The sequence below is a fragment of the Ricinus communis genome, unplaced genomic scaffold, assembly GCF_019578655.1.
Source record: "Ricinus communis isolate WT05 ecotype wild-type unplaced genomic scaffold, ASM1957865v1 Ctg29, whole genome shotgun sequence".
NCBI classification, from domain to species: Eukaryota; Viridiplantae; Streptophyta; class Magnoliopsida; order Malpighiales; family Euphorbiaceae; genus Ricinus; species Ricinus communis.
The window spans coordinates 31,293-56,940 of record NW_025963463.1 but is presented as its reverse complement, the minus strand read 5'-3'; the positions used below and the strand labels follow the sequence as shown (position 1 = coordinate 56,940).

At 36.3% G+C, this 25,648-nt stretch overlaps 1 non-coding gene across 1 annotated transcript; it reads left to right on the top strand.

Annotated features, from left to right (window-relative positions):
* The first annotated feature begins 1,053 nt into the window (after positions 1-1,053).
* On the top strand, positions 1,054-1,159 carry LOC112534626. Its single transcript, XR_003078902.2, has one exon. It is a non-coding gene; the product is annotated as a small nucleolar RNA R71 (small nucleolar RNA).
* The last annotated feature ends 24,489 nt before the right edge of the window (positions 1,160-25,648 follow it).

The following is a 25,648-nucleotide window of genomic DNA, read 5'->3' as shown; positions in this document are numbered from 1 at the left end:
AAACATCACACTGAAGACCAAGAGTGGATCTGGAGGCTTCAAGAGGCAATCTAGGATTCATCATTCAGATTTGAGAATTTAGGGCTTTTCATCTGACTTGAAGAAGAAGGGTGTACATGCTTTCAAATCGCTTTTCTATATTTGTTCCTTACTTTGTGTTGCTTATTAGCATGAGTAGCTGGAATTATTGAACCCATTGGGGTTCCTATTTGTTGGATTGCTTTTAATGTTTATGAGGCTTTGGTAATCAATGCTTGTTTCTTCTTGCTTTCATTATTAATGAGAAATCATATTATTCATGAGATGTTGTGAGTTGTGGTGATAAGATTGCTTTATGTAATTGAGAAGTTCATTTGGCAATTGGAAATTTGAATAGCAAGAACTGGTTAATGGTCACTTATAGATAAGGGTAATTGACTAGCCGGGTTAAGAATTAACAACTCTTGATAGTGGTGGATTTAATCTTAAGGCTAACCTAAAATCAATCGTTAGGAAGAGATTCCATCATTTAGGTTCTTAGGTTTAGGGATTCGATATTCTCGAGAGGGAAATCAAATTCAATTTGGAATCCACTCACGGGTAATCACAATTAGTAATCAATATAATCTTTACCTTCACTAAAATCCAACTAGCATAGGTCCCCTTAGGTTTGCTTTTTCCTTTGATTGTTTCACAAAATTCTTTCAGACTGTTTGACACTTAGTTAATCACTTTGCTTGCATTTAATCATAGAATAGTAACTTCATCGATCTTATTAGGGTTAGATATCATAAGACGCTGCAGTAGTTCTAGGATCACCCTTTTCCGAGAATACGACCTTGATATTTCGTTAGTGTTAGTCTGCATCGATAGGTTCACTACCTTAGATTGTAGCTATAGAAATAGCATATCACTGGCCTACTCCTATAAGATTGCGATTAATATGTGTTCATGGCCATCTTCTCGATTAAATTCTCAGCTCGCTCTTCATTGATGGCCCCACATGCATCTACCATCTGCCTCGTGGCTGAGTTCAAGCCACTATAAAACATCTGCACCTGCATCCATAATGGCAAACCGTGGTGTGGGCAACATCTCAGTAGGTCCTTGTACCTCTCCCACGCATCATACATGCTCTCATCATCAAATTGTACAAAAGAAGAAATATTATTACGCATCTTTGTAGTCTTAGCAGGAGGAAAGTACTTATAAAGAAATTTCTCAGCCAAAGAACTCCAAGTGGTGATAGTGTTAGCTGGTAGGGACTGTACCTATCTCTTTGCTCTATCCCTCAAGGAAAATGGGAATAGCCTAAGCCGAATGGCATCATCGCTAGTCCCATTTATCTTGAAGGTATCATAAATCTCCAAGAAATTCACGATGTGGGCATTAGGATCTTCACTGGACAAGCCCCCAAACAATACACTCTCTTGCACCATCTGAATGACATTTGGCTTAATTTTAAAATTGTTCGCTGCAACAGGTGGCCTCAATATACTAGTGTGCGTCCTCTCCAAGGAAGGTCTAGCAAACTCGTACATCGTCCTGTTTGCTTCAACAACATTTTTGTTGCCGTCTCCCATGTCTACTGGTGTATGGACAGGAATCTCAATCTGCTCCTCCTCCACGTCTAATCACTTCCTCAGCGCTCGAGGGATTTCTTTGGTCCGGGCAAAGGGTCTATTGGTGTAGGATTAGAACTTCTGATCATAAACTACTTGAAATGAACAAGGCCGCAACAAACCAAACAAATAAATGAATAAAAAGTAAATGACAAAAATAGAAAAGAAATATGGCTAAAGTAACAAATAGAGAATTTCACTCTAATTTTCAAATAAAGATTCCTCGGCAATGGCGCCAAAAACTTTATATGCATATGATTGTGCAATTACAACTAAGGCAATGAACCTATTGATGCAACATCCCTCGGAAAAGTGAAATCCTAGAGTTACTACTTCGTTCCTTGTTATCTAGTCTAAAATTAATAACAGAGGTTTCTAGATTTACTAAAAACTAAATTCTAAGTGTAATGTGAGAATGAATGAGCAAAAAGAATAATCAAGACAAGAAAGCAAACCCAAAGAGGACCTAGACTAGCTAGATATCAAACAAAAGATAATAGATTATTGAGTCCGATTATGCTACCCGTGGATGGATTTTAAACTGAATTCATTTCCCTCTTGAGACAACCGAATTCCTAAACCTAAGAACCTAAAGTTAGAATCTCTTCCTAACGATTGATTATTAAGTAAGCCCTAAGTTTTAATCCACCTCTATTAAGCTTTGTTAATTCTTAATTTGGCAAATTAATTAACCTTACCTGTAAATGAAAATTAACCTGTTTTTGCAATTAAATTTCTGAACTCAATTACAATTTCTCAATTGCTAAAAGAATTCTATGAATAGTAATCAATACAATCAATGTTACGAAAACTAGATTTATATTATTAATTGCAAAAAGAATACAAGAAAGGAAACTCAAACAATCTCAACAATTCAGTACAAAGCCAACAAAGCAAGGAACCCTAATAGGTTCAACCAATCTAGCTACACATATTCATGTCTAAAGCAAATAGGAATTTAATTACAATGAAAGAACAAAGAAATTGAAACATATACTCCTGTTTCCTAGAATTGGATGAATAGCTCAGAGCCTTGATCTACGCTATAGTTCATCTCTAGAATTGCTTCTTGATTTGCTCCAAAACTCTTCCTCAATCTTCAATCCAAAATCCAGATCACAAATCATGAAATTCCAAGGTGGAATTAGTTTCCTGGAAGCCCCCTAAAATGCCTGACAACATATCTAGCAAAATTACAATGGAAGATCAAAAATTAAAATCGTCGATCTGGAACTCTCTTTTCTCTTTTTGGCTCGTTCCTTTTATTCATTGCATAAATACGGACATGTTCCAGCCTATGTTCCCCAACACGGGCCATGTTGGACTCCAATTGACAGAATGAACTGAATCGAGCATGGCCGTGCTCTAGGGTGTGGTACCCTTAGAAAACTTGTTGCTTCAAAGTGTTTAAGCTACACGGCCTGGAATTTCTGCACAGGCTCCAACACAGGCCGTATTGACTTCCCAGAAGTCAACCCAAGGTCAAAAAGGTTATGATTCCATTCATTTTTGCCCTTATTAATCTAAATTGCTAAGGCACTGATGATGGACCTATAAAATCTCCTAAAACACGAAAGGACACAAAACATGGGTGATCTTGGAATAAAAACATAATTAATGCTAATAAAATTCACAATAATATGTCAGCAAATATGTGTAAAATTATGCATATCAGTTCATTTTCTTGAAATTTTTTATTTGTTTTCTATTTTTAATGTCTTAGTCAATTCTGTTATATTGCTCAATTTCTTATTTTTCCTTTAATGTTGAATTGCTGTTATGATTTATTTTAGTTTATTAGTTACTATTGTGGATATTATGGATTTCTTTTATTGTGGTATGCTATTTTACTCTTTTCCCTAATTTATTCCATTGTTTATGAAATTATTGATTTTGTTCTTATTTTTTTTGACTCTGTTAATTCTAATATTTTGCTCAAATTCTTATTCTTCTGTTATGCTACTGAATTAGAATTAGCTAATGCAAGTGTGCCGAAAACGTGTTAAATTAATGTTGTATTGCTATTATTAGAATAATTGTTTCTTTAGTGCAAGGAATACAATTTTGGCAATAGTTGGATGAATTTTCATGCAGGTACCATGGATAAGTGGTGTAAGAGACCTAAGAAGGTCGATATGTGTAAGAGAAGGCATTCAGATCTAATCCGCCCATCTCCACCTGACTCCATACGACATAGGTAGCGGGCATTAAAGACAGTCGGCCTAGCCACTGAGGTTCGAGAGATACTTCAGTCTCCACCCTTTGAGGCCTTCTTTGGCATTATGGAGCCTACTTATAGGGAGCTCACACTTGAGTTTGCATCTACCTTCTTCCTTCAAACTCAGATAAGATTGGTTGCAGCCAGAAGCCATCTCATTTCGGTTGGGAGGGTAGACTTACATGATGAGTATTCCCCAATTTGGTATTGCGCTTGGCCTCTATGATCAGGCGACTAAAGAGCCAGATCGTTTTAGAGGCTCCTTATACAATCAAGGAGTTTCTTTTGACAAAGCCTAGAAGACCATCTCTGAGGGGGACAAGCCTTACTACTCCGAGCAAGTCTAAGGCATCCGGCCTCTCTAATAGCTTACTCTGTCTTCACTGCCTACTCGCATATACATTGACAGGGTGAGAGGAAATTATTGGAGTGGTCGCCCAGCCTGACATATTCTATTTATGGGTGCTGCATTAAAAAACGAGGGTGGACATGGGATATATGTTAGCGAAGCAGCGCAAGACTGTCACTAGGGACCAACAGAAGACTTAGATATGTTTCGGACCTTATGTGACCAGGATTGCTAGGAGGATGGAGCTACTTGACAGAGATTTATTGGATGAGTTAAAGCTCGTGGGCGAGATGACCCTTGTTAGCCTATCTACTATACAGCATATGAGGATGATCAACCAATGGACATGGCTCTTGGGGCCAAAATACAGACTTATTCGGTCAATACCTCGGGAAGCTCGGGAGGAGCAGGGGGAGCACCCTAGACCTACAGATATTCTTGGCTCCTCCCAACCTTCATCCTCATCAGAGCCTCGGCCGTCTAGTGTGCAGATTGATGAGTTGATTGCGAGATTTTATCAGATCACTGACATGCAGCAACAGCACACAGATAGGTTCGATAAGTTTGAGTAGGAGGTTCGAGCGTAGTTCCAACATTTTGATGCTATACAGAGGCAAATTTTGGATCTCCTAAATAGGTAGTTGGCCTAGGGAGACAGGATAGAGGCAGCCTTGCAGAAGAGTAGGACAAATGATTTTGACTTTGCTCATTTTGATGAATTCTTCCCAACTCCAGCTGATGATAATACACCCCCTCCAGCAGCACCACCTCAGCCATCAGCCTAGCAAGATGAGTAGGGCAATATCTCTTTTTCTTTTTTAGTACTTAATTTGTTGCTTCCCAACTCTTTTATACACTATGGACAGTATATCCTACAAGTGTGGGGTCGGTAAGCCATTGTTTTGGCTTTCCTTTCTTTTTCTTATGTTTTCCAATTGTCATTTATTGTATTATTAATGATGTATATAATTTAGGATACTTAGGATGTTTATTAGCTTTTTGTTTATCTTCAAAAGATTGATAGTTATGATTATGAGCATAAGATTTTTCCTCCTTGTTGTTTGTTGCTTTTGGCATATTATTGAGCAGTTTTTAGTTTATTATAGTGGCTAGGTTAAACCAGTGTTGCTTGACCATTCTTTAAGTTGGTAATTTGAATTTGATTAGTTTTTGTGTTTTGTGTATAAATTGATTAAATGATGATTTGATTGATGGTATTTGGACAACTTGTGCAAATATACACATTTAAATTATGAGTTTTTGAACCTAATTGAGCATACATCATAAATGCTCCTTTCTTTTTATTTGAGTGTGCATTACATTCTTCTTATTTCTAAAACTTGCTAGATAACACTTGTTGAGGTCATATGAACAATAAAATGTTATGAAATGATAAGGGCACTTAGGATTCACAATGTAGCCAAAATCCAACCTGTAAATATTTTCCATTAGTTAGCCAAGTTTGGATCTATCCATTTTCTTCATTTTACCACTTTGCTTTATCATCACACCTTGTTAAGTCTTTCCCTTTTTGATCCCTACCCTATTTCTGAAAATTTTGCAATGTGTTCATTGAGTTGTTGGATGAAATGCCGGTTTTATTGAATTTACTAAGTCCCTCAAAAATCTCATTTAGATGCTCCCTTCAATCCAAAAAAAAATTATTATATCTTCTTCAAAAAAGAAAAAAGAAAAAAATAGAATAAATAGTACTTTATTGACTATTCATTCATTCTTCACCTTTTGAGCATCTTGTTTTAGAGACTTTGGAACTATAGTGAATTTAATTACTTTTGTTTGGCATTTAGTCCTTTTTGAGCTAAATTGTGGGGGAGGCAGTGCAAGAGTTCAAAATTATTTACAGACTCCCAAAGTTTCCACACCTAAACCTAAGCCCCATTACAACCCTTGTAAAGACCCTTGAATTATGATATTTGATTGTTTGAAGTAGCGGAGATGGGATTTATGAGCAAGCCTATGGTAAGTAGGTTGAATACAATTACGTTGAGAGATTGATGACTACCTTTTAAACACTTAGTGCATAGAGTGATTTCTTGTGAGGCATATGGTTTCTTGAATATTTCATGTTGAATCTACTATTTAACTTCTTCATCCACTAACATGATAATTACTCTTGTTTAGATTGCTGGTTTAGTTTTTGGTTGAGTTTCAATTTGGGATAGATTGAATGTTGCTTAATTGTAATCCAATTCATGAACTTTAAGAAGGGTTCATTGCAAGCCTATGATCTAAACTGTTGATTGCTTGAGGACAAGCAATAGCTCAAGTATGGGGGTGATTTGATATCCTTGATTTTACACATCTTTGCATGCTTGATCTTGAGTTATTTTTAGAGCAATTTATGTGTTTTTGTATTAGAATCACCCTGTTTTAGTTTCCTTTGTATCTCAAGTGTTTTTCTAGGCACATCATCTAAGTTAGAGAGAAATCATACCAGAATCGGGAAGAAACGGATGAATCAGGCGTTAGAATGTTCAACACACCCTAGCCACACGCCTGTGCTGAGGAGCACAGTCAGGGTCAAGAGGCATGTTGAAATGCCTTACCTAAGGCGAAAAGAAGTGATCCGCAACACGGTTTCCATGAGTAACACGACCTAGGATCATGGCCGTGCTGAAGAGCATGAGGAGAATCCAAGCTGTGTTGAAGAAAGGCAAAAGTACACTTTTAGCTTAATGCGACATGGTCAGCACGGCCCAAATCTAGGCCGTGTTGAGTCTTGAAACCTAAATTAAAAGAAAAGAAAAGGAAAGAAAAGAGAGAGCCACATAGAGAGAAAAAGAGCATAACTTTGAAGTATCCGAGACAGACTTTAGAGCTAACTTCGTGATGATCAAGAAGAGGAAAACAGAGACGATTTCCACTTCAACATTATGAAGATAGCTGCTCATTAAGGATTGGGTCGAGGATTCAAAGGAAAAAAGAAAGAGATCTGAGCTGTAGAGTGTTGATATAGCATCTCACCATTTGAGAAAAGGGTGTTCATGTTCTTTTCGATTCTTGTCTACTTTGTATTCAATTATTGTTTTAGTTTAATTATGAACATGTGTAACTAATTCTAGCAAACCCACTTGGGGGCGATCTTTAGCCGTGTTGTGTTCTTTTTTTTTCAGAAGAAACAATATAATAAAATTACTTTAGATTGAAAGGAGCATCTAAACCAAAGTTTTTAAAGGACTCGGTGAATTCAAAGTACAAATAAAACTGTCATTTTACTCAACAACTCAATGAACGCATTGCAAAAATTCTAGAAATACGGTAGGGATTGACAAACGAAAGGCTTAACAAAGTGTGATGATTAAGCATAATGGTAAACATGAAGAAAGTGGATATGCTCAACTTGGCTAACTAATGGGAAATATTCACAGGTTGCTTTTGGCTAGAATGGTGAATTCTAAGTGCCCTTATCATTTCATAACATTTGATTGTTCATGTGACCTCAACAGGAATTATCGAACAAGTTCTAGAAATAAGAAGAACACAATGGATACTAGCACTAATGGCGAGTATCAAGGTGGTATAGATTTGGAGCTGTTCATTCGATTCAAGAGAAAAGGGTGTAGATGTTCCATTTCTGTTATTCTTTCATTATAATTGATTTCCTAGTTGTTTTAAGGATGAACATGTTTAGCTAGATTGATTAAATCCATTGGGATTTCTTTACTATGTTAGCTTAGTACTAAATTGTTGGATTGTTAAGTTTAGTTTTGTATCCTTCTTGCTTTCAGTATTAATAAGATGATGCATTATTCATGAGACATTGTGAATTATGATGTTTAAATTGCTTTTGTGATTGAGAAATCCATTTGGCGATTGGAATTTTGAATAGCAGGAATTGGTTAATAATCACTTAGAGATAAGGATAATTAACTAACTGGATTAAGAATTAACAAAGCTTAATAGAGGTGGATTAAAGCTTAATGCTAATTTAAGAATCAATCGTTAGGAAGAGATTCCAACTTTAGGTTCTTGAGTTTAGGAATTCGGTTATCTCGAGAGGGAAACTGAATTCAATTAAGAATTCATCTACGGGTAGCATAATCGGACTCATCAATGTGTTATCTTTTGTTTGATTTCCAACTAGTCTAGGTTCCCTTTGGGTTTGCTTTCTTGTCTTGATTGTTTCGTTTATCCATTCATTCCTGCATCTCACTTAGAACTCAACTGGTAGTTATTAGTTAGTTTAGAAATTACTCCTCATTCATTTTAGGCTAATATAACAGAGAAAAAAGTAGTAACTCTGGGCTTTCACTTTCCCGAGGGATACGACCTTGATACTCGCCATTAGTGCTACACTTCATTGATAGGTTCACTGCCTTAAATTGTAGCTGCATAAATAGCATATCAATGCTTAAATCACCGGAGTCCGTCCTTCAATATGCGAAATAGTCTCCCAAAGTCGAATATCGAAGTTTGAAAAAGGGTGGCTTGTGCGTGTATGTAAAAAATCAAATCAGGAAATTGAACCCTAGCAAAATAATTCGATTTTGCCTATAAAATTATCCCAGCACGGCTGTGGCCAAGCCTGTGCTGGTCAGCACGGGCAGAGTCCAGGTCGTGCTGGACCTCCGAGTCCCAAAAATTAGGTCTTCTCCCTGACTGCCCTCATTGGTGCTGAGGCACCACAGGCCGTAGTGGCCTTGGAAACCGTGCCTAAAGGACACTTTTGAGGGTTAAACGTTGATGGTTTAGCACGGCCAGAGTGCAGGCCATGCTCAACCTTGAAATGGTAGCCCTTGCTCAATTTTGATGGATTCTGGTCCGTATTTGCACGTATCTCCCTCGATTACTGATAATGTCCATCGATGATCACCTGAAACATGAAAGGAATCAAAACACAGGCGATTGTGGCATAAAACAAGATAACTATGCATAAAAATGGAAGTAATTTGGGCATATAAACATGTGGAAAATAATGCATATCAAGCAAGTTCTAGAAATAAGAAGAATACAATTTATTATGTATGCTCAATTAGGTTCAAAAAATCACAATTTAAATGTGTACATTTGCATAAGGTGTCCAAATACCATCAATTAAATCATCATTTAATTAATTCATACACAAAATCCAACAACTAATCAAATTCAAATTAACTGACTTAAAGAATGGTCAAGTAACACTGAGTTAACCTAGCCACTATGATAAACTAAAAATTGCTCAATAATATTCCAAAAGCAACAAGCAACAAAGAAGAAAAATCTCATGCATAGCATCAAATACTGTAACACCCCATCACATACTAACTTATTAATATATAAACATATGATTATACTTAAACATCATTTAACAAGTGCCTTATAAGGCATACTTCCATATATATCACATAACCGCATACAAAATGCAACTTCCTAGTACAACCAACGGATGCACTACTATTTCCTAAATAAATAATCAACATAATCTATATCACATACACTTAATACAATTTCCACCCAATCACATAACTTTCCATGATATTCATAGTTTAGGTATAAAGTCATACCATTCTACTCAATTCATTACAACCATCATAGAAGAAATACAATTCAACAATCTCATTATACACTTTTATAGCCTCTCTAGGCTTTAGCCTCCCAAGGCTTTATATATATATCTTTTTTCATAGGGAATCCATTTCAGCAATAACAATTGTTCCACTCAACACCAATCATTTCCATCTCCATTCAAACATAAGCAATATAAGCAAACGCAACCATTTATGAACATAGTAGCATATAAGAACCTCCTTTCTCCACAACTGATTCATCAATTCACATTTCATGCATATTACAAATATTCAGTAGGTCTAACTCTTCCTCTAAGACTCTCAATTACTGTTTTAATATCCTATAAACATTTCCCATCTAGTTAAATACCAATCTAACTCAAATTAACATCAATAAATTGCATAAAACTAATCTCCAACATTTCTGTTTTCTAGACAGAATTTAGTACCAAGGTATATTTATTGCTGGGCAAAATTGGCTTAATACAAAAATCTCATATTAAATTGACATATCCAGTTTCATCTCCAAGAATTCGACTTCTATAGATTTAATTATTTTCAAATTACTGAGCAAGGGTCATACAGCTAGTTGTACCCGAGCAGCAATCTGTTTGCTCAATTTAAGCAACCAAAACGGCAAAATAGCAAAATCACAAAACTACAAAGTTATAGAGGACTCTTTAAAATTTCCATAGACACCAATTAAGCTTAATTTGGACTTATATAACCCATGTTATGCCTAAAATACAGAATATCAAGGTTGCTGGAATTTTGACAGTTTTCTATCTTAACATACTTAAACTTAAATCAAGCTTAATCTTTATGCAATCATTCAATACTCTACTAATTCATGATAATCAGACCTTTAATTAATCAATGAGACCATCAAATGAAGTTTTCCAATTTGTAATCAAGAACCCTAATGACAAATTAATAACACTCAAGTAACAACTTACCAATTTCAGCTTTTGGGTTGCTAATATGCTTAAATCCTTTAGCTTTAGCTTGGCTCCTTCAATAGTTGGCAAAATCCTATCTTAATCTTAAGTTTTTCTAGGTATTCCACTCCTCTCTCTTATTCCAAATTTTGTGTTTTTGGCCATGAACGAATTTTAGAGAAATGAAGAGGTAAAATGAGCTTACTCATGGTTCCAATTTCCAATATTCCTCTCTTAATGCCACCACCTACTAAACTATTTTTATCACCCTAAATTAATTCTTACTAACCATATATAGGTACTAACTTTTAATTGTATCTTTTAAGTCCAATCTATTTACCCAACCTTCAACTATTGGTTCAATTAAGTCTTAAGGCTTAATACACATAACCCAAGTACTTAATCAACTTATCTAAATTAATAATCTAATATCATGCTTCTTATTCTCTACTTATAATTAATATATATGCCATTGATATACCATCATATGCCCAATGATTAAATGTAAATGCACATAACATGGATGATACGTGTGTTGTTCTTTGCATGTCGTTGATCTTATCAAACCTTGTAGTAAGCTCATCAATTTGCACACTAGATGGCCGAGGAGCTAATGAGGATGAAGGTCAGGAGGAGCCAGGAGTGTCTGCAGGTTTAGGGTGCTCCCCCTGCTCTTCTCGTGCTACCGGGCTATCGACCGAAGAAGTTTGTACTCTGGTCCTGTGGGCCCTATTCTTCGGGTGATCATCCTCATATGCTGTATAGTAGAGAGGCGAGCAGGAGTCATCTTGCCCACAAGCATCAACTCATCCAGCAGAGCTCTGTCTAGTAGCTCCATCCTCCTAGCAGTCCTGGTCACATAAGGTCCGAAACAGATAAAAGTCTTCTTCAGGTCCTCAGTAATAGTCTTGCACTGCTTGGCTAACACATACCCCATGTCCACCCTCCATCTTTAATGTAGGGCCCATAAACAAAATACATCAGGCTGGGTGACCACTCTAAAATTGTCCCCTCGCCCTATCAATGTATATGCGAGCAAGTAGTGAAGATAGTGCAGGCTATTAGAGAGGCTGGACGGCTTGGACTTGCTCGGGTAGTAAGGTCATCCCCCTCTGAGATGGTCTCCCAAACTGGGGAATACTCATCATGCAAGTCTGCCCCTAACCGAAACAGATAATAGTGCAGCACCAAACTGGGGAATACTCATCATGCAAGTCTGCCCCCCTAACCAAAGCGAAATGGCCTCTAGCTGCAACAAGTCCCTGATCTGCATCTGAAGGAACAAAGTGGAGGCGAACATAAGTGTGAGCTCCTTGTAAGTGGGCTCCACAATCCCGAAGAAGGCCTCAAAAGGTAGAGTCTGAAGTAACTCTCGAACCTTAGTAGCTAGGCCAACTGTCTCCAATGCCTGCCAGTCGATGCATCTCCTACAGCCTAACTGCCTGTAAGCTGCTGGTAACGAGCCTCGTGAGTAGGGCTCTGAAACTATAAAAGTCTATGTCATGCGAGAGTTGGAGGTGGAGCTGGACTGTTGGGGTAGGTGGTCGAGGTGCAGGTGGGTCAATCGGGTCTGAATGCCTTCTCTTGGAGACACCTACCTTTTGGGGTCTCTCATGCCGCTCAGCCATAGTACCTGAATGGAAATTGATCAAAACTCTTGCCAAAAAGAGTAATTCTTACAGTAAAGAGACCCTTGCCTTAGTTAAATTCCAATTCAGTGGTATAATGACTAATTTACCAAACTAGCTCACAATCCAGCAAGTTTAAATATATTAAACAGTGGTAATGGGGCAATTCAAATGCGGGATAGAAGAAATAAAAAATATAAACAATAGTAACGAATAAAGAAAAATAAACAATAATAGCAAATCAACATTAAAAGAAAAATAAGAAATTCAACAAAAGAACGAATAAAATGCAACAAAAGTGATGAACTTAACAATATAATAAAATTAACAAGGAGATTAATGAAAATAAGAAACAATACCAAAAATTTCAAAAATAATTAAAGAAATTAGAGAAAAGAGTAAAATCACAAACCAAAATGGAGTATTGAACAAAGTTAAGGGAAGAAACTTACTTGATTCGCTGGAAAAGCACTTGAAAATTGAAGGAAAAAGGGGAGAGGATATCGGCCTATACGCGCGAAGAGAGAGAAGAGCGAAAGTTTTGCTACTTGCGATATGGCATGGCTTACATAGATGATGAACTAACACGCCCATGCTGACCAGCATGCCTACAGCACGTGTTAGTCGATGGAAACGTGTTAAAGTCCATTTTTCCTATCAACACGATTTGGGTGCCCTCAACACAGGCGTGTTACATGACACGGTCATGTCCATAGCACGTGTTACTCTCAAAAGATGTGCTGGACTCCCATTTCAGCACAACACGGTTTGGGTGCCATCAACACGGGCATGTTACGTGACACGGACGTGTTCATAACACGTATTACTCTTGGGAAACGTGCTGAAATCACATGTTTCTATCAACATGGTTTGGTTGCCCACAACACGCCCATGTTGACAAGCACGGGTGTGCATACGGAGCATGCTGAGTGCCAAAACTGTGCTGAAACTCAGAATTCATTTCCAGTGCTTTTTCACGTGCAATTTTCTACAATTTTCAACAATCAAGCATTCAAGTTACCTTCCACATATCTCTAAACACTCACATGGCATATAAAACTAAAAAATTAAATGAAAACGAAGACTAAACAAGAAAAATAATGTTCCAAAACTAGTGATAAAAATATCCAAAAACACAAAATAAAAGTTGGGATGACTCCTAAAAGCGCTTCTTTTTTTCCTGAGTCATTTAGGTAAACTCATAATGCTTGAGCTACTGTTGTTGATGCAATACAAGATTGACTCGCTCCTCAAGCTCTAATGAATCACCATAATAATGCTTCAACCTATGCCCATTGACCTTGAAGTTTTCCTACTTTGGTGGTGCAACTCCATTGTGCCTGTTGCAATGCTTATGCAACTACAACTAAGGCATTGAACCTATCGATGCAGCCTAGCACAATGGCAAGTATTAAAAATATCGTATCTCTCGGGTAAGTGAAATCCTAGAGTTACTACTCGATCCTTATTATCTAGCCAAAAACTAATAACGAAGGTTTCTAGATTTACAAATGACTAAAAGCTAAATTCTAAATGTAATGCGAGAATGAATGAGAAATGGGAATAATTAAGACAAGAAAGCAAATCCAAAGAGGACATGGACAAGTTGGCAACCAAACAAAGGAAAATAGATTGTTGAGTCCGATTATGCAACCCATGGATGAATTTTAAACTAAATTCGGTTTCCCTCTCGAGAAACTGAATTCCTAAACCTAAGAACCTAAAATTAGAATCTCTTCCTAGCGATTAATTATTAAGTTAGCCTTAAGCTTTAATCCACCTCTATTAAGCTTTGTTAATTCTTAATCCGGCAAATTAATTGACCTTATCTCTAACTGAAAATTAACTTGTTTTTACAATTAAAATTTCCAAATTCAATTAGAATTTCTCAATTACTAAAAGAATTCTATGAACAGTAATCAACAAATTCAATGTAAAGAAAACTAGATTTTTATTATTAATTGCAAAACGAATACAAGGAAAAGAAAGCTCAAACAATCTTAAGAGTTCAGTACAAAAGCCAACATAGTAAGGAACCCCAATGGGTTCAATCAATCTAGCTACACATATTCATGTCTTAAACAAATATAAATTCAATTACAATGAAAGAATAAAAAAATCGAAACATGTACACCCTTTTCTCTAGGATTGGATGAACAACTCAAAGCCTTGATCTACACTGCAAATGATCTCCAAAATGCTTCTTGAATTGCTCCAAAACTCCTCTTTAATTAAATCCAAAGAGTCATGAATATGACGTCAAAAGGTGGAATCAGTCTCTTGGAAGCTGCTTTGGAATGTCTGAAATGCATTTAGAGAAACTACAGAGAAAGATGAAAAGTCAAAATCACATAAACTTTTCTCTTTACTGGCTCATTCAATTTTATACATGGGCGTGTCCATAGCCCGTGCTCCTCAACACGGGCCTTGTCCAGGCCGTATTGGTATCTAAATGATGAAATGAACTGAATCTAGCAAGGGCGTGTAACACGGGTCGTGCTCCGGAGCGTGTTATTCTCGAAAATCATGTTGCTTCAAAGTGCTTAAGCTACATGGCGTGGAATTTATACATGGGCTAAAAAACGGGCTATGCTGGCACGACCTGAGCACGGGCCATGTTGACTATCCAAAAGTCAACCTAAGGTCAAATGCTTCTAATTGCATATGTTTTCGCCTAGAATTGATCTAAAATTGCTCGAACACTGATGATGGACCTATAAAAACCCCTAAAATATAAAAGGACACAAAACACATTTGATCTTGGAATAGAAACACAATAAATACTCAGAAAATGCATAGGCCACAACAAAAATGCAGTCAGCAAGTCCTCAAAGTTCATGCCCCTAGGCCACAACAAATAGCATTCAACACATCTCAAAAGAAACTCAATTGTAAGTTAAGTTGGAGATTATTAACAAAGAATGGAGATAATATTAATGCATGAATAACTTAAACAACAACTCAATAACAAACATCAAAAGCCAATGCCTCACAGGGATCATTCAAATCACTCAAAGTGTGTATAAGGTGAAAAACAAATCCCTTAAAGCAAATGCACAAAACCCGCTTATCATAAGCTTGCTCATAAAACCTATCTCAGCTACTATGAATAAATGAATATCAAAATCAAAGGGTCTTTACAAGGGTTGTAATGGGGCTAAGGTAAAGATATGGAAATTTTGGAAAGAAGTGTGAAAATGCTGGAAATCCTTACAATAAACAACAATGTATGCTCAAAGGATTAAATGCCCAAAAATAGAAAAATTATTCACTAACTCCTCAATTTGTAGAATAATGCTAAAAAATACTATAAATCTAATAAAGAGATAAAGAAATAAAGAATTTTGTTATTTTTACTTTTATTTTTATTTCTTTAAGAAAACTGAACTAGCAGCTTATAAGAGAACTGTTGCATACAACGGAATAAAGTAAAGAGCAAAAATATAGTTTGAATTGAAGAAAGCATCTAAAATATCAAAAGGACTTAGTTAATTTATCAACATAGCAAATAGCATTTTAATCCCAAATAAGAGTGAGTAAATCACAAAAATGCCAGCATAAAGGTAAATGAAAGATGAAATGAAAAGGCTAAAATGTAAAGTGTGAAATGGTGTAAAAATGAAGAAAGGGGTAAAGGCTCAAACATGGCTAACTAATGGAAATATAAGGGTAGGATTTTGGCCAAGTGTGGTGAGTCCTAAGTTGTCAAATCATCTCATATGGTATTCACAAATTCATATAACCTCAACAAGCATTACAAAGCAAGTTCTAGAAGCAAAGCCAAGTACAATGCACACTCAAACAAGAAATATAAATAGCATATGTATAATGAATGCTAAAAATGGCTCAAAATCTCACATTTGAAATGTGGCATTAATTGCAATTGGTTCTTAACATCTTTAGGGATGCCTGAGCACGGGCCGTGTTGACTTCCCAAAAGATCAAACGCCTCTAATTACGTCCGTTTTTGCTCGGAATTGATCTAAAATTGCTCCAACACTCATGATGGACCTATAAAATCTCCTAGAATACAAAAGGACACAAAACACGGGTGATCTTGAAATAAAAACACAATAAATGCTAAGAAAATGCATAATAATATGCAAGCAAACATGTGTCAACCTATGCACATCACTGCTATATGGGAAAACTTGCTGGACAGTGAACGGTCCTGACCAACGGCTCTTTAGCTTTTCAAGAAAGAGTCAGAGTCGTGAGTTATAAAATAACATACTATCCCCAACTTGGAACTCCTTGGTGCTCCTTAGCCTCTTGTCATGCCACTTCTTGGTATGCTCCTTGTAGATTAAGGAGTTGACATATGCTCGGTTACACCACTCATCCAACTCATTAAGCTGCCATTGTCTATGTTTTCCTACATTAACAACATCAAAATTTCAAGTTTTCAAAGCCCAGGATGCTTTATGCTCAAGTTCAACAAGCAAATGGCATGCTTTCCCATAAACTAGCCTATATGGTGTAAAACCATTTGAAGTATATTAGGTCGTCCTAAATGCCCATAAGGCATCATCTAGCTTCTCCACCCAATCCTTCTTACTCACTCTTATAGTTTTCTTTAAAATCTATTTCAAACCCCTATTAGTAACCTCTATTGCTCACTAGTTTTTGGGTAATAGGGTGTAGAAAACCTGTGTGATACACTATAGTGTTTAAGCACCTTTTCTAGCTAGGCATTACAAAAAATGAGTCTCCCTGTCACTAATAAGAGCTCTAGGTGTCCCGAACCTAGCAAAAAGTCTTTTAAGGAGTCTTGTAAATACCCTAGCATCATCAGTGGGAAAAGCTTGCGCTTCGGGCCACTTAGAGAAGTACTCAACGGCAGCCAAGATGTATTTATTACCATAGCAAGAAGGAAAGTGTCCCATGAAGTCGATCCCCAAACATCAAAAATCTCAACAGCTTAAATGCTCATTTTGGACATCTCATCACGAGCAGAGATGTTACTTGATCTTTAGTGTGCATCACAAACCTGAACAAATGCTCTAACATCCCTAAAGATCGTCGGTTAGTAGAATTTAGAGTCTAGCACCTTCCTAACTGTGTGATTTATAGCTTGATGACCTCCCGTTGGTCCTTCATTGCAATGCCTCAAAATTTAGAGGATCCCCTCCCTAGTACACATCGCTGAATAACCTCATTTGCACAAACTCTGAACAAGATAAGGTCCCCCAAAATGTAGTATTTAAATTCAGAAAAGAATTTCTTCTTTTATTGAAATGTCATATGCTTTAGAAGGATTTTAGCAACTAGATAGTTTGTAAAATCAGAAAACTAAGGTTTATCAGAATTAACCTGAACTGAGCATAAGAAGTTATCCAGAAAATTGTCACTAATCACACTCTCATCAAGCGCCTCCAAAGTCGGGTTTTCTAGCCTAGATAGGTGGTTTGCTGCCAAGTTCTCAACACCTTTCTTATCCTTGATCTCAATATCAAACTCCTATAATAATAGAATCCAACGAATGAGTCTAGGCTTTGCATCATTCTTACTGAACAAGTACCTGAGTGTGGAATGGTTCATGTAGAGAACAGTCTTTGATATTATCAAATAAGATCTGAACTTGTCAAATGCAAAAACAACAGCTATAAGCTCCTTTTCAGTGGTAGTATAGTGCTCCTAGGCATCAGTCAATGTCTTGCTAACATAGTAGATTGGTTGGAACTTCTTATCTCTCCTCTGTCTTAAAATAGCTCCAACTGCAAAATCACTAGCATCGTACATAAGCTCAAACTGCAGCTCCCAATTAGGTGAAACCATAATTGAGGCTGTGGTTGGGTTATCCTTCAACAACTCAAAAGCCTGCAAACAATCATAAGAAAATACAAAAGGTACATCCTTTACAGGCAATTGAGTTAAAGGTCTAGCAATCTTAAAGAAGTTCTTAATATATCTATAGAAACATGCATGCCCTAAAAAGCTCCTTTAAACTGAACTAGGTGGGGGTAATTTAGCAATAGTATCCACCTTGGCCCTATCGACCACCATCCCCTCACATGAAATTTATGTCCCAGCACTATACCTTCCCTAACAATAAAATGACACTTTTCCCAATTAATAACTAGGTTAGCATCCACACAATGCTCAAGCATGCATTCTAGATTATGTAAACAGTGAGTAAAGGAGTTACCAAATATAGAAAAATCATCCATAAAAACCTCCATGGATTCCTCAATCATATCGTGCAAAATCGCCATCATACACCTTTGAAAAGTCGCAGGTGCATTGCACATTCCGAATGGCATCCTCCTATAAGCAAACGTACCATACGGGCAAGTGAAGGTTGTCTCTCTTGGTCCTCAAGTGCAATGAGAATTTGGAAATAACCTGAAAAACCATCTAGAAAATAATAAAATATATGCCTAGACAACCTTTCCAACATTTAGTCAATAAAAGAAATGGGAAAATGGTCCTTTCGAGTGGCATCATTTAGCCTTTTGTAATCTATACACATTCGAAAGCCCGTTATTATTCTAGTCGGTATAAGCTCGTCCTTCTCATTTTTAACCACAGTCATACCTCCCTTCTTGAGAACCACATGCACAGGACTAACCCAGGAACTATCAGATATAGGGAAATCAAACCTGCATCAAGAAGTTTAATTACCTCCTTTTTAACCACTTCCTTCATGTTTGAGTTCAGTCTGCACTATGGTTGCACCACCGGCCTGTGTAAGCAGTAGCTAGGACTAATCCTAAGAATGTCAACAGTTTTCTAAGCAAACACCTTCTAGTACTTCCTAAAAGAGGCTAAAGTCATCTCCCTCTCCTTGGGTGTCAAGTCCGCTGCTAGAATGACAGGCAACCTTTGTCCTAATCCAGATATGCATAGTTGAGATGCTTTGGTAGCTCTTTCAACTCAAGGACTGGTGGTTTCTTGATATGCATAGTTTTACACATGTTTGCTTACATATTATTATGCATTTTCTTAGTATCTATTGTGTTTTTATTCCAAGATTACCCGTGTTTTGTGTCCTTTTGTATTTCAGGAAATTTTATAGGTCCATCATTAGTGATTGAGCAATTTTAGATCAATTTCAGGTGAAAATGGATGTAACCAGAAGTGTTTGACCTTAGGTTGACTTTTGGGAAGTCGACATGGCCTGTGCTAGAGCCCGTATAGAAAATCCAAGGCTGTGTAGCTTAAGCACCTTGACGCAACACGATTCGGAGGGTAAGATGCCCTAGAGCACGACCTTTATTGGTGAACACAGGCCAGAATACGCTCATGCTAGGATTAAGAGCACGGCCGTGTCTGTGACACGGGTCAGAACACACCCTTACTCGATTTAGTTCATTCTGTCATTTGGAGACCAACACGGCCCTAGCACGAGCCAAAATACCCCCATATTTGCTTATAGTATAAATTGAACGAGTCAAAAAGAGAAAAGAGAGTTCCGGATCAGCAGTTTTTGACTCTTCATCTTCCTTTGTAATTTTGCAAGACGCATTTCATGCATTTTTAAAGCGGCTTCTAAGAAACTGATTCCACCTTTTAACATCAGATTCATGATTCTTAGGATTCATTTGAAGATTGAAGAGGAGTTTTGGAGCAAATCAAGAGGCAATTATGGAGAGCAACTACAATGTAGATCAAGACTTTGAGTTGTTCATCCAATTCTAGGAAAAAAGTTGTATATGTTTCAATTTCTTTATTCTTTCACTGTAATTGAATTCCTATTTGTTTTAGACATGAACATGTGTAGCTAGATTGATTAAACCCATTGGCCTTCCTTGCTATGTTAGCTTTGTACTGAACTGGTAAGATTATTTGAGTTTCCTTTCTTGTATTCTTTTTGTAATTAATAATATAAATCCAGTTTTCATTACATTGATTGTATTGATTACTATTCATAGAATTCTTTTAGTAATTGAGAAATTCTGATTGAGTTTGGAAATTTAATTGCAAGAATAGGTTAATTTTCATTTAAAGGTAAGGTTAATTAATTTGTCGGATTAAGAATTAACAAAGCTTAATTAGAGGTGGATTAAAGCTTAAGGCTAACTTAATAATCAATCTTTAGGAAGAGATTGCAACTTTAGGTTCTTAGGTTTAGGAATTTGGTTGTCTCAAAAGGAAAACCGAATTCAGTTTAGAATCCGTCAATGGGTAGCATAATCGAACTCAACAATCTGTTATCCTTTGTTTGATTGCCAACTAGTCTAGGTCCTCTTTGGATCCGCTTTCTTTTCTTCATTATTCTCTTTGCTCATTCATTCTCGCACTATATTTAGAATTTAGTTTTTAGTCATTAGTAAATTTTGAAACCTCCATTATTAATTTTAGGCTAGATAACAAGGAATGAAGTAGTAGCTCTAAGATTTCACTTTCCTGAGGGATACAATATTTTAATACTTGTCGTTATGCTAGGCTACATCGATTAGTTCACTACCTTAGTTGTAGTTGCACAAGCATCGCATCAAGTTTTTGGCACCGTTGTTGGGGACTTTGTTTGAAAATGAGTGAACTTTGCTATTTGTTACTTTAGTCATTTTTCTTTTATGTTTTTCTCATTACTTTGCATTTAGTTATTCATTCATTTATTTGTTTGGGTTTTTGCTGCCTTGTTCATTTCAAGTAGTTTATGACCAAGAGTTCCAATCCTGCACTAGTAGACATGGAGGAGGAGCATATTGAGATTCCTGTCTATACACTAGTAAATATGGGAGAGGGCAACAACAACATCGTTGAAGCAAAAAGGAGGATGTACGAGTTTGCTAGACCTTCCCTAGAGGGGACGCACACTAGTATATGTAAGGGGACAAAGTAGTGTTGGGGATAATGTAGTACCTACAACGACTGGTCGTGGAAGAAGTAGGGGAGGTAGAAGTGGAGCTACAACAGGATATGTCCATATTGAAGATGCGAACCAGTCCTTACCACAGGCAAGAGTGTATGATGTTACGAGGCAGGAAGCAACTACTTCTCTAGAGATAATAACTGGTATAATTCCTCTTTGTAGGCATGATGCTTATGTGTTAGTTGACCCTGGATCTACATATTCATTCATTTCATGTGATTTTTCATTGAAAATGCATTGTGGCATTGAATATTTAGGACATGATATTTGTATTTTGATGCCTGCTGGAGGAGTAATAATGGTGAATACTGTAGTTTGGGCTTGTTCTGTGATGATTTATGGTAGAAATATGTCAGTAGACCTAATTATGATCAATTTGTGAGATTTTGATGTGATATTGGAATGGATTGGTTGTCTAGAAATCATGTCATAGTTGACTATTTAACGAAGGAAGTAAAAATGGTTATAGATGGGGAAATAAAAACAGTGTTCACGGGTGACAGGAAAATTATGCCTACATGTTTGATTTCTGCTGCTACTGCTTTTCATTTAATGAAATCTGGGTGTGATGCTTATCTTGTGAATTTGGTAGACACTGGAATTGTTAATCCAAGGGGTTTCAGAGGTACCAATAGTCAAAGAATTTCCAGATGTATTTCTAAAAGAATTACCTTGGATTGCCACGTCAACGAGAAGTGGATTTTCAAATTGAAACTATTCCAGGAGTTGCTCATATTTCTATAGCACCTTACAGAATGGCACCAGCAGAATTACAGGAATTGAAAAAGCAACTTGAGGATTTATTGGAGAAAGGATATATTCGGCCTAGTATATCGCCGTGGGGAGCTCCAGTGTTGTTTGTGAGGGAAAAAGATGGAAGTATGAGACTTTGCATTGATTATAGGAAGTTGAACCAAGTTACTATCAAGAACAAATATCCTTTACCTTGCATTGATGATTTGCTTGATCAACCTAGAGGGGCAATTGTATTCTCTAAAATTGATTTGAGATCCGGGTATTAGCAATTAAAGGTTAGAGAGACTTCTATACCTAAAACGGCATTTCGGACACGATATGGTCATTATGAATCTGTTGTTATGCCATTTGGTTTGACCAACGCACCTGCAGCATTCATGTCTTTGATGAATAATATTTTTCAACCGTATCTTGATCAATTTGTGATAGTCTTCATTGATGATATTCTGATATACTCCAGTAATTTTGAAGAGCATGAACATCATTTAAGAATAGTATTACAAACTTTGAGAGAAAAGCAGTTATATGGTAAGTTTAGTAAATGTGAGTTATGGATGAATAACATTGCATTTTTGGGGCATGTTGTATCTGCACAAGGTGTTCAACCGGACCCATTTAAGGTGAAGGCTATTCAGGACTGGGAATCACTATAAAATATTTTAGAAGTTCATAGTTTTCTGGGATTGGCTGGGTACTATAGAAGATTCGTAAAGAACTTCTCCATTTTAGCAAAGCCATTGACTAATCTGTTGAAGAAACAAGTGACTTTTCAGTGGAATGATAAATGTCAAGCTAGTTTTGAGGAGTTGAAAAATAGATTGATTACAACACCTATATTTACATTACCTATACAAGGAGGGGAATATGTAGTCTATACAAATGCTTACTTAATGGTTTGGGTTGTGTATTGATGCAGAATGGAAGGGTTATTGCTTATGCTTCTAGACAACTTAGACCTCATGAACAAAATTATCCTACACATGATTTAGAATTGGTTGCAATTATACATGCTTTGAAAACTTGGAGGTATTATCTGTATGGAGAGACATTTCGAATTTTCACTGACCACAAAAGCTTAAAGTACATACCTACATAGAAAGAGTTGAACCTCAGGCAACGAAGATGGATGGAATTGTTGAAGGATTATGACTGTACCATTGATTATCACCCAAGAAAAGCAAATGTTATGGCAGATGCACTTAGTAGGAAGACTTTGGAAAGGGTTGCAGGTATGATTTCATATCAGATGAGTTCCTTAATTTCGCTAAGAGCTATGGATATGCATTTTTCAATAAAGAATGGGGTATTATTAACTACAATGAAGACTAGTCCCTAGATACTAGATGAGATCAAACATGCACAAGGTAGTGATGCATACTTAAAGAAGTTACAAAAGAAGGTGCAAGATGGTAAGACAAATGAACTAATCGAGCGAGATGATGGAATGTGGGTTATGAAAACCAGAGTGTATGTACCTAATGTAGCCGCATTCAAACAAAAGATTCTTTGGGAGGCTCACAATTCTCCTTATTCAATGCACTTAGGGAGTACAAAAATGTATAATAATTTGAAGCCACATTATTGGTGGTGAGGCATGAAGAGGGAAGTTGCAGAATATGTAGCTAAATGCCTAACTTGTCAACAAGTGAAAGCAAACATCAATTACCTGCAGGTAAATTACAATCTTTAATTATACCTGAGTGGAAATGAGAAAGAATTACTATGGACTTTGTTGTTGGTTTGCCTCGCACTTTTAGGAGAAATGATGCTGTTTGGGTAATAGTTGATAGGTTAACAAAATCAGCACACTTTTTACCTATTCAACAGAATGATTCATTGGATAAGCTAGCCAACTTGTATGTGAAAGAAATTGTTAAGTTGCATGGTGTACCCATCTCCATTGTTTGGACAGGGATTCTCGGTTTACATCTCATTTCTGGAAGAGCTTACAAGTGCAATGGGAACTAAATTGCATTTCAGTACTACTTTTCATCCACAAACAGATGGGCAATCTGAGAGAACCATTCAAACTTTTGAAGACATGTTACAGGCTTGTGCATTAGATTGTAGCGGAAATTAGGATGACCAGGTACCACTTATGGAATTTGCTTACAATAATAGTTTTCATTCTAGTATTGGTATGCCACCATATGAGGCATTATATGGGAGAAAATGTAGAAGCCCTATATGTTGGGATGTAGAAGGGTTAGACAATTGGAAGGTCTTGAAATTATTCAAGAAACAGTAAACAAGATACAAGTTGTGAAGCAGTGTATCAAGGCCGCACAAGACAGACAGAAAAGCTATACAGATAAACACAAAAGGAAAATTGAGTATGAAGTTGGGGATAAGGTTTTCTTGAGAGTATCACCATGGAAGGGTATCCTTCGATTTGGTAAACAAGGTAAACTAAGTCCTTGATATATCGGGCCGTATGAGAATTTAGAGCGGGTTGGTCCTTTAGCCTATAGACTTGCATTATCCCTAGAGTTAGCTCAGGTACATAATATTTTCCATGTTTCTATGCTTCGACAATATCGATATGATCCTAGCCATATTATCAGGATACCAGAAATTGAAGTTTCTGAGAAACTCACATATGTTGAAGAACCGATTCAGATATTAGATTCGACATGTTAGAAAATTAAGAAACAAGGAAATTCCTATAGTGAAGGTGAAATGGAGTCAACATTCATCTAAGGAAGCAACTTGGAACGTAGAGAAGCATATGAAGGATAAATACCCGAACTTATTTGGCATATCTGTTGGTGAGTAGTTAATTTCGAGGACAAAATTTTCTAAGTGGGTAGGAATTGTCACAACCGAATTTTTTTAATTAATAATTAATATTTATTAGCATGTCATTAAACATGTCATTTCCATCATAATTATGTATGACCTATTTTATTATATTATGTGGTAGATAAATCAATTATTTAGTTACATATTGATTTAATTGAAAAATAATGATTTTGGACTAAATTAGAAAGTTAGAAAGAAAGAGGATTAAATTGTAAAATTTCCTACTTTTACACTAATTTACCACCTCTTCATTTCTTCATTTCTTCATATACTTCCTATTGCCTCTTCTTCTTTGTCTCTCTCATTCTTCTCCTTTTCTTCTTCAAACCTTGATTTCCTAATCAAACTCTACAAACTTTTAGTAAGTGAGAATTTATTTCTTCTTATAAGTTTGAAGGATTTGGGCTTTGTATTGAAAATGCCATAACTATTTTTATAAAAATGATTTTGAAGTGATTCTTTCTGCTATGGTTTCTATAAAAATGAAAGTATAATTTTAGGAAAGATGAGATTTTTATTAATTGTACATAAATTTTGGTGTAATTTCTAAGTCAGTACCTACAAGCTGCCTACATCAACAAATATGTTGATTTAATGTCATTCATCTCATGCATCATATTAACATCAAGAATATATGTTATTTTGTTGAAATGTGATGTTTTATGGATATTAAAGATATGTATATTTATGCCTTGTGATTGAATTGTATTTGTATTGAACATGTTGATAGGTTCGTCTAAAGGCAAGGAAGTGGTAAGAGAAAAAGAATAGGATTACTTTGTTATCCTATAAATTTTGGTAAGTATTTAATAGACTAAACCTCGTGTATATTGAGTAGGAACTGCAACATTTGATTACTTGATAACCTCTTGGTTGACTGAGTTGGTATTGGTTATGTTCTTAGCCTGTTGTAAAGTCAATTGATTGTGATGTGTTGTACAGTGAATTGATTATAATGTGTTGTAAAGTGAATTGATTGTGATTATGGATTGATGACTCTTGAATTGATATTGTGTGATCGGGAAAGCTGA